Here is an 8,038-nt window from a genome sequence, read left to right on the forward strand (position 1 = left end):
TCTCTATTTGACAAACTTAAAACTTATTTTATATTATACTAATAAACTAATCTCTCCATTTACTTCAATACACTTCTGCCAATGTAATACTTGTGCATCAATGCCATTCTTTAAAAAATCTGGAGAACGAGAGTTGACAAATTCGTGGAATACATTTTTAACTTCTTTTTCTTCTTGAAAAACTTTGTCAGCTACAAACCAATGCAGATGTTTAAATAGATGATAATTCGTTGGTGAAATGTTTGAAGAATAAGGAGGATGAGAAAAAATTTCGAACTTCAGCTCGGCTTTTTTTCGGAATGTGTGGTCGTCTGACATTATCGTGAAGCAATAACGCACCGTGTCTATTGACTAATGTCGACTGTTGAACGCGCAGCTTTTGGTATATAATGTCGATTTCCTGGCAGTATTTATCATTGTTCATGGTCTCACCTCGTTTGATAAACGAATAATGTCTTAGTTGACCACCATACAGACACCATAATCTTCTTTGGATGAAGATCCGGTTTTGACATGTGTTTCGAAGACTCATTCGCATCTAACTATTGCACAGAACGGTTGTCGTGAAGTATCCACTTTTCATCATACGTTATTATTATGTGCAATATTCTATCATTATTTTGTCGGAAAAGCAAAAAAGTGCAGATCTCTATAAACGTCTCATCTTGTCCTTCTCGGAACCCATTTGTTCAACTTTTTCACTTTTCTCAAGGCCTTTAAATGTCGGATGACAGTAGAATGATCGATATTGAATCTTCCCGCAATCTTTCAAACTATTAATCTTGAATTCGCTTCAATCATATTCTTTAAAACGGCGTCATCAATAATAACGGAGAGTGTACGCCTGCAAAGCTAATTGTCGCGGTTTATGCCTTTAAACCGAAACTTTTCGTCGAACTAACGCTTCGTCGTTCTTTCACTGGCAGAAAAAACTTCATCGAAAGCAATATTAATGTTTCGCATTGCCTCAGCCGCACTATAACCGAGTTTAAACTCGTACAAGTAAACGAATTTCTTTATTTTCCATGTTAAATCCGAATTTCAACAATTAATACCGTAGTAAACAAATGGAATTACATATTTAAATCCGTGTGCAGGACATGTACTTTTCAAATGATATAAGGCCTGTTCTTTTTGCCTGCACTGTCTGAACTGGTACATACAGTTCAATAAGTTGAAATGAAACAAACGTATATCTGTTTCACTTCAACTTATTGCACTCTGTGCACCAGTTCGGTAAAAAGAACAGGCCTATAGATACCAGCGCTATCTGTGTAAAAGAAAGATGTACTATAAAGGCGGGAAGTTTAAAGTACGAAAAACGGACATTTCATTCGCACTAACCTAATATTTAAAATACGTGATATAGAATGGCTCTCAAGCAGATCAAATTAATTAAAATAAAATAAGAAGATTACGAGCCAAAAACAATCAATTTAATGTCCATTAATTTGACAATTACAAACGAAAATAAAAATACAGACGTTTCGACTTCTATTGAGTCGTTTCCAATGTTAACATGTCACATCAATTATAAACATTATGGTCCCTAACGGTTCAATTAAAGAGTTATAATAACGTATACTAGCTAATTTTAGATAATAAATTTCGATGGCTCAAATATGTGCGCATAGATTAACTCGCAATCCAATACAGCAATACTTATTGCTTTATTTTATTTTAATTAATTCATAATATTTAAATTGCTATATTCATTAATTATATATAATAAATTTATTACCTTACAAAATGCTGAGAAACAATTTTTTTTACTGCATACATATATATTTTTTTTGTTCTTGCCGCATATGTAACAATAGCTCCTACTGTTTTCATCAAATCTGCTTTGTGTATTGTTCAAATCGTTCCAGCATATCTAAACAAAAATAATACAACACTATATAGTGCATAGTAATCAATGAAAAAAATGTATTGAGAAATTTTTATTACTTTAAACTTTAAATATAAAGTGCATTTGATATTATACATACCCGTAAAATAGAAACGAGCCACTAAATGTTAGCACAAATCGGATATCTGCCTCATCCACATCGTTGATCCTGATTAACCCACACACTGACACGAAATTAAAAAAGTTAAGATATGAAATTCACACTTTAATTTCCTTTTTGGTAGTTTCCTACAGGATTGGCAACTAACGCGTTATTTGTAACGTTATTTGTAACGTTAGAAGTTACTTTTTTCGGTAACAAATAGGTAATGACGTTACATTTTTGAGGTAATGGTAACGATTTCACTAGTTACTTTTATCGTTACTTTATTTCTACGTAAAAGTTTTAGTCATAACTAAAGTTATAGAAAACAGAAATGCGACGTTAAGAGGATTGATTTGATTAGCTTTCTTAATCACGTAATCACGACGCCTTTTTTATATTATATTCATACGTATAGGCTGCGTTCCGTTTCACGCATTATGCGCATGATGTATCATTTTATTTTTTTTTTAATATTTCGGACAACAAAAATAAAAAGTTTTATGATATTTAACTATTACAATTTATTTTTTACAGATTTGATTAAGTTATATTACAGTGAAAGATGTTTAATTAAATATGCTGATTCATTAATCCTTTAAAGAGAAGAGGATGTTTCTGTTCAATGTCATAGAATCAGATAGACAAACAAAAATTATAATTTTAATTTTAATTGCGCACATTAAAACAAGAATTTAATAGACACTGTCATATCATTATATATATATATATATATACATATATATAATATTATATATTGTATGTATATAATTAATAATAATGTATACCTGTGTGTGTGCGTATAATTTAAAAAAATTGAGTTAAATGTGTGTATACATATGTATATACATTTTTGAGCTCTATTCCTCTACTAAAAAATAAAATTTTAATATCTTTTTTTACATTTATCAAAAAAATTTTCACATAATATTCTATTAGTGCCAAGAAAAAAAATAACGAAAAAGTAACGATTCGTTATATTTTGGATAACTGTAATGATAACGAGTTACTTTTGCAAATTAATAACGAATAATGGGAACGAATTATTTTTTAGGAAAAAGAACGGTAACGAGTTATTTTTATGAGATAACGTTGCCAACCCTGGTTTCCTATAATAATTTATTTCTGAGTTAAATTGAGTTTACAACTTGCCCATTTAAAAATAAGACATTTTTTTACTTTTCAATATTCGTCTTCAATGTCTGCCATTTTGTCACTTTCGTCGCATTCAACAGACTCAACTGTTGTGAATCTATAAACGCTCGCTGTTATTGGTGTATTCTTTGTTAAGCTAGCACTCCCCCTACTCACAAAAAATTGAAACAGCACCTATGCCAGAATTAAGTGTCTTTTATATGCTAATTATACGTATTCTTTTATTAGAATTTAGATCATCCAATAGCTACGAACGCTTACAGATCTGCACCACAAAGTTGAATCTGTTGTACGCGACCTTAGAGTAATTCAAATTTGATGTGCATGGTTATTAAAAGAAATGTGCAAGCTTTAATTTAAGTTTTAGTTCATCTCGCTATGATGATTTTTCATTGAAACGTCACTTGAAATACAAACTCAATAAAGCAATATTAAAATTTGTGCTACAATTTAGTGCCCCGTTTTTTTACGGGTGAGTGTATATAGAATAATTACAAATATACTATGTCTTACCTCACATTGTAGTATTCCAATGACAGGATGAGAAAAGATTCGATTTGTCTCGATATTTAATTCATTACCACAGACAGTACACACTATTTGCCAATTTTTGATAATTCTAATATCTAAAAATGTAAAGTGTAAGTACAGTTTTATATTACTACAGGTATAACAGTCTTCATTAAAACTAAGAAAGAAATGTTAACATACTCATTATAACTTTTCTTTTCATTTTTCATATTTTTTGGTATCAATATTCATATATACGTATACATACACAGTAATTCAAATAGTTATTAAAATTAAAGAATGTTTAACTAAATCAAAATAGAAATGTTTTCTGAAGTACTCTTGAGTTTTTTACTTGTAGGAAAGTCTAATATACTGAAGTGATTATATTTTGCATAAGGTATACAAGTTGTTTGTGAATTCACAATGATTTCTTGATATCTCTTTATGTGTTTATTAGTGAGTCCAAAGGCCCATGAATTATTAGATTAAATATAATTAGTTTTGTTATTTGTAACATATGCTTTTGAATACCTTTTTTAAATTTTATATAAGTTAATATAACTTTAATAAAAATAAAACTAGAACATTAGCAAATGATTATTTTGTTAAAATAATCCCATTTTTCTATATTTTCAAGGTATTCATAATTACTTTGGAAAAAATTTTGAGTTTTTATTCAAAAAATGTTTTACTTCAAGTCTTACAGGCTCCTATAACCTTTTGAGTCTACACACACACACACACACACACACACAGACACACACACACACACACACACACACAGACACACACATACACGCGCGCGCGTATGTACAGGATGACATCTAAAACAAGTCATCTAAATAATTCACTTGTTTCTGATGATACGAAAAAATGTTTCAGATTAAAGTGGGACGGTTTCGAAGGGGACGTGTTTTGGTCACGTTTTTTTTTTGTCTAGATGAAAGCATCAAAAAGATATGAAGGTACCTACCTCCACTTTTTTAAATGAAATTATGTAATTTTTTTACATAATATAATTTCTTTAACAATTCTACATATAAAAGTATGAAGGTACAGACATAAAAAAAAAAAAAACAATAGTTTATGAGATATTTTATGTCAATATATATGTCAGAATAAAGTATAAAATATCTCGTAAATTATTGATTTTTTTTATATCTATACCTTCATACTTTTATATACAAAATTGTTAAAGAAATTGTATTATATAAAAAAAAATTACGTAATTTCATTTAAAAGAGTAGAGGTGATCTTCATATCTTTTTTTGTTGTCTCCACCTAGACAAAAAACAATGTAATTAAAATACGTCCCTTTCGAAACTATCCTACTTTCATCTGAATCATATTATCTAAAAAAAAATTACATAATTTCATTTAAAAAAGTGGAGGTGACCTTCATATCTTTTTAGGGCCTCCACTTAAAAAAAAAATAACGTGACTAAAACGTGTCCCTCTCGATACCGATTTTCACTTGAAACATTTTTTCGAATTATCAAGAATAAATGAAATATTCAAGATGATCTATTTAAGTGGACCACCCTGTGTAATATACAGGGAGGGGCATTTAAAACAGGTCACCTAAATAACTCGCTTGTTTTTGACAATAGAAGAAAAAGTGTCAAACAAAAGTTGCTTGGTTTCGAGGGGCACATAAAGTGATGTCAATAATTGTTTTTTTGGTGGAGGCGTTAAAAAGATATGAAGGTCACTTCCACTTTTTTAAATAGAATCATGTAATTTTTTTTAGATAACGTGATTCCTCTAATTATTTTGCATATAAAAGTATTAAGGTAGAGATGCCAAAAAAAACCAATAATTTTCGAGATATTTTACACTTTATTTTGATACTATTGACACAAAATGTTAAATAACTCGTAAACTGTTGACTTTTTGATTATCATACCTTAATACTTTTGTGAATAGAATAATGAGATAAATCAAATGGTGTAAAGAAAACACATAGTTGCTTTAAAAAAAATATGTATACAAAATGGATAATTTTTTAAATACGCAACTATGTGTTTTCTTTACACCATTTGATTTATCTCATTATTCTATTATACATATTATACATATATGTATATATACATGTATGTGTGGGTTTATATAGTTTTATCTGTTAATAATGCTTTATAATAAGAAACTGATTTTTACAAAATAAAGTGTTACACAAGGAAAGGAAAGGTCAATATCTTGGAAGATGATAGTATCGATTATTTTAAGCAAAAATATTCATATAAACATGTATCCTATTTATTATTACCTCTCAAGATATTAACCTTTCCTCGTAAAACACCAAGGGGTGTGATATAGATGTAAATACTGTGATCTAGTTTATATTATGTACTTGATACAGATACCAATTATAGTAACTTTCCAACAGATAGTAACTTTCTATCGAATTATCTTATGTCTGTATTCACAATCAGATCTTATATTTAAAACCTCCTTAAATTTATCTTCAGATGCTCTATGAATTATTTTATTGTCTACAAAGTATCTGAAGATGAATTTGAGGAAGCCTCAAAGAGCAGATCTGACTATGAATACGAGCATTAATTTCAGTGATCACTTTACAAATGATACTGGTAAATATATACTCCATGATACCTGTATTTATTTTGATGCATATTGTACCAATTTAGTGTAGTGCTCTTCATGTACTTTGTTGAAATTAAGGTAATTTAATAGAAAGTTATCAGTTAGTAGATATATATAAGTACTCACAATATAAACAAAGTTTATATGTATAATTTTATGCATACACATTATATACTATATGATAATGTAAATGTACACATACATAATTATATGCATACTTTAAAAGTATGCATATGTATTATATTTAAAGCTTATGCAGAAATTACAAAGCAAGATTAACTTACCATGAAAATGCTTATTGCGAAAAGCAAGTTCTTGTGCAGTTGCTTTGATTATTTTCTGAAATATGATACAAAATGAGCATAATTATACAATTTGCGACACTGAACGCAGTCATTACTATGGGTACTTCCTGGCAAGAGACATAAATGACACAGTAAATCATCCTTATTGTTTGCATGTATTAAACAAAAATGACACAATTATTGTATCACAATGACTGTGTTTCAAAATTGTTATCAGTGTTGAAAATGCTATAGTTTATGTTATGTGCATATAAATTTTCAGTACAGGTAGTCAATTTTGGAACACAGCCACTATGTTGCTTGATGGAAGACACCATATATTCAAAGTAACAAACTGACATTATATATGAAGTCATTATAATCGCGGAGTTCTATCACAAGTCGATAGTCAGAAGTCCTAAGTCTTAATTGATGAGATTGAATCAACTTATATGACTTAAGTATTAAAACCGGTTAAAGGCACAGATCCAATGGATGTCAGTAAGAAACCGCAAAATCAGTAACTGTAAGAAATTGCCCTTTCTCTTCTAGAATGGCAGTCTGTAGCGATAACATAGCATAACGTAACAAACTGTACTTATAAATATAATTGGGGAGTATTCTAATCACTGCCAGATATTTGAAATTTTGGTTACTTGAGTTACTGCAGACGTACACATTATTAACACTAAACGTACCACGACCAGGTCAAATGACCGGTTGTAACTTTTGATTAGAAAATTCGCATAATATGTTATCGCTTTTTCACATTTGACTTCATGATTTTTTCTATTAAATATATACAATTAATTTTACATCATTTATTTATATTTTTATTTGTTAAATCTGATAAACACGTGTAGCCTAGCGTTATTTATTACAACAGGTCATTTGACCAGTTACAGTACAAATAGGTATCTATATATTAAATGTCGGTACGTTTAGTGTTAAATAAATAAAATAGATTCTCTGTGATTTAGAAAAGCAGTTCTTGCTGTAAATTTGGTTGCAATTATTTTATAATTATTGCAGAAAAGAGAATTTTCTAAATGAAAATTTTGGGTTCAACCTATGTTACTACAATGGGAGGGGGAGGGGAAAAAAAAGGCCACTTTTATATCCTCTTTAAATTTATAAAAGACAAAGCCACGAGCATTTTTTAAGTTCGCGCGAATGACTGTTTTCAAGAAATTGTTAGAAATATTGCGAAAGCCTTTGATTAAAAAAAGTATTCGTTTCGCGTGGCAATGCTGAACCATGAATTCAGCATTGCCGCGCTGAACGTAACCTGTAACCATAAAAGATCAAAATATTGCATTTTTTTATGATTACGATATGTTGTTACGTTACGGATCTCTATTCTAAATAATTCTTAAGACTTCCAATTGCCGGCTACCGACTCGTTGTAGAACCAAGATAAAGCGTAACATTATCATTTCTTAATATCAAACGATCATATTTTACCTTCCACGCCATAGTCACAATACT

The 8,038-nt window shown here is 29.4% G+C and overlaps 1 long non-coding RNA gene across 1 annotated transcript; it reads right to left on the reverse strand.

The window, feature by feature from the left end:
- Positions 1-1,798: 1,798 nt before the first annotated feature.
- On the reverse strand, positions 1,799-3,737 carry LOC108782367 (uncharacterized). Its single transcript, XR_001940991.1, has 3 exons — positions 3,663-3,737; positions 1,992-2,076; positions 1,799-1,876 (listed from the first exon to the last, which is right to left on the reverse strand). It is a non-coding gene; the product is annotated as an uncharacterized LOC108782367 (long non-coding RNA).
- Between the last annotated feature and the right edge of the window lie 4,301 nt (positions 3,738-8,038).

This window comes from Cyphomyrmex costatus, unplaced genomic scaffold (assembly GCF_001594065.2).
Source record: "Cyphomyrmex costatus isolate MS0001 unplaced genomic scaffold, Ccosl1.0 scaffold124, whole genome shotgun sequence".
NCBI lineage: Eukaryota > Metazoa > Arthropoda > Insecta > Hymenoptera > Formicidae > Cyphomyrmex > Cyphomyrmex costatus.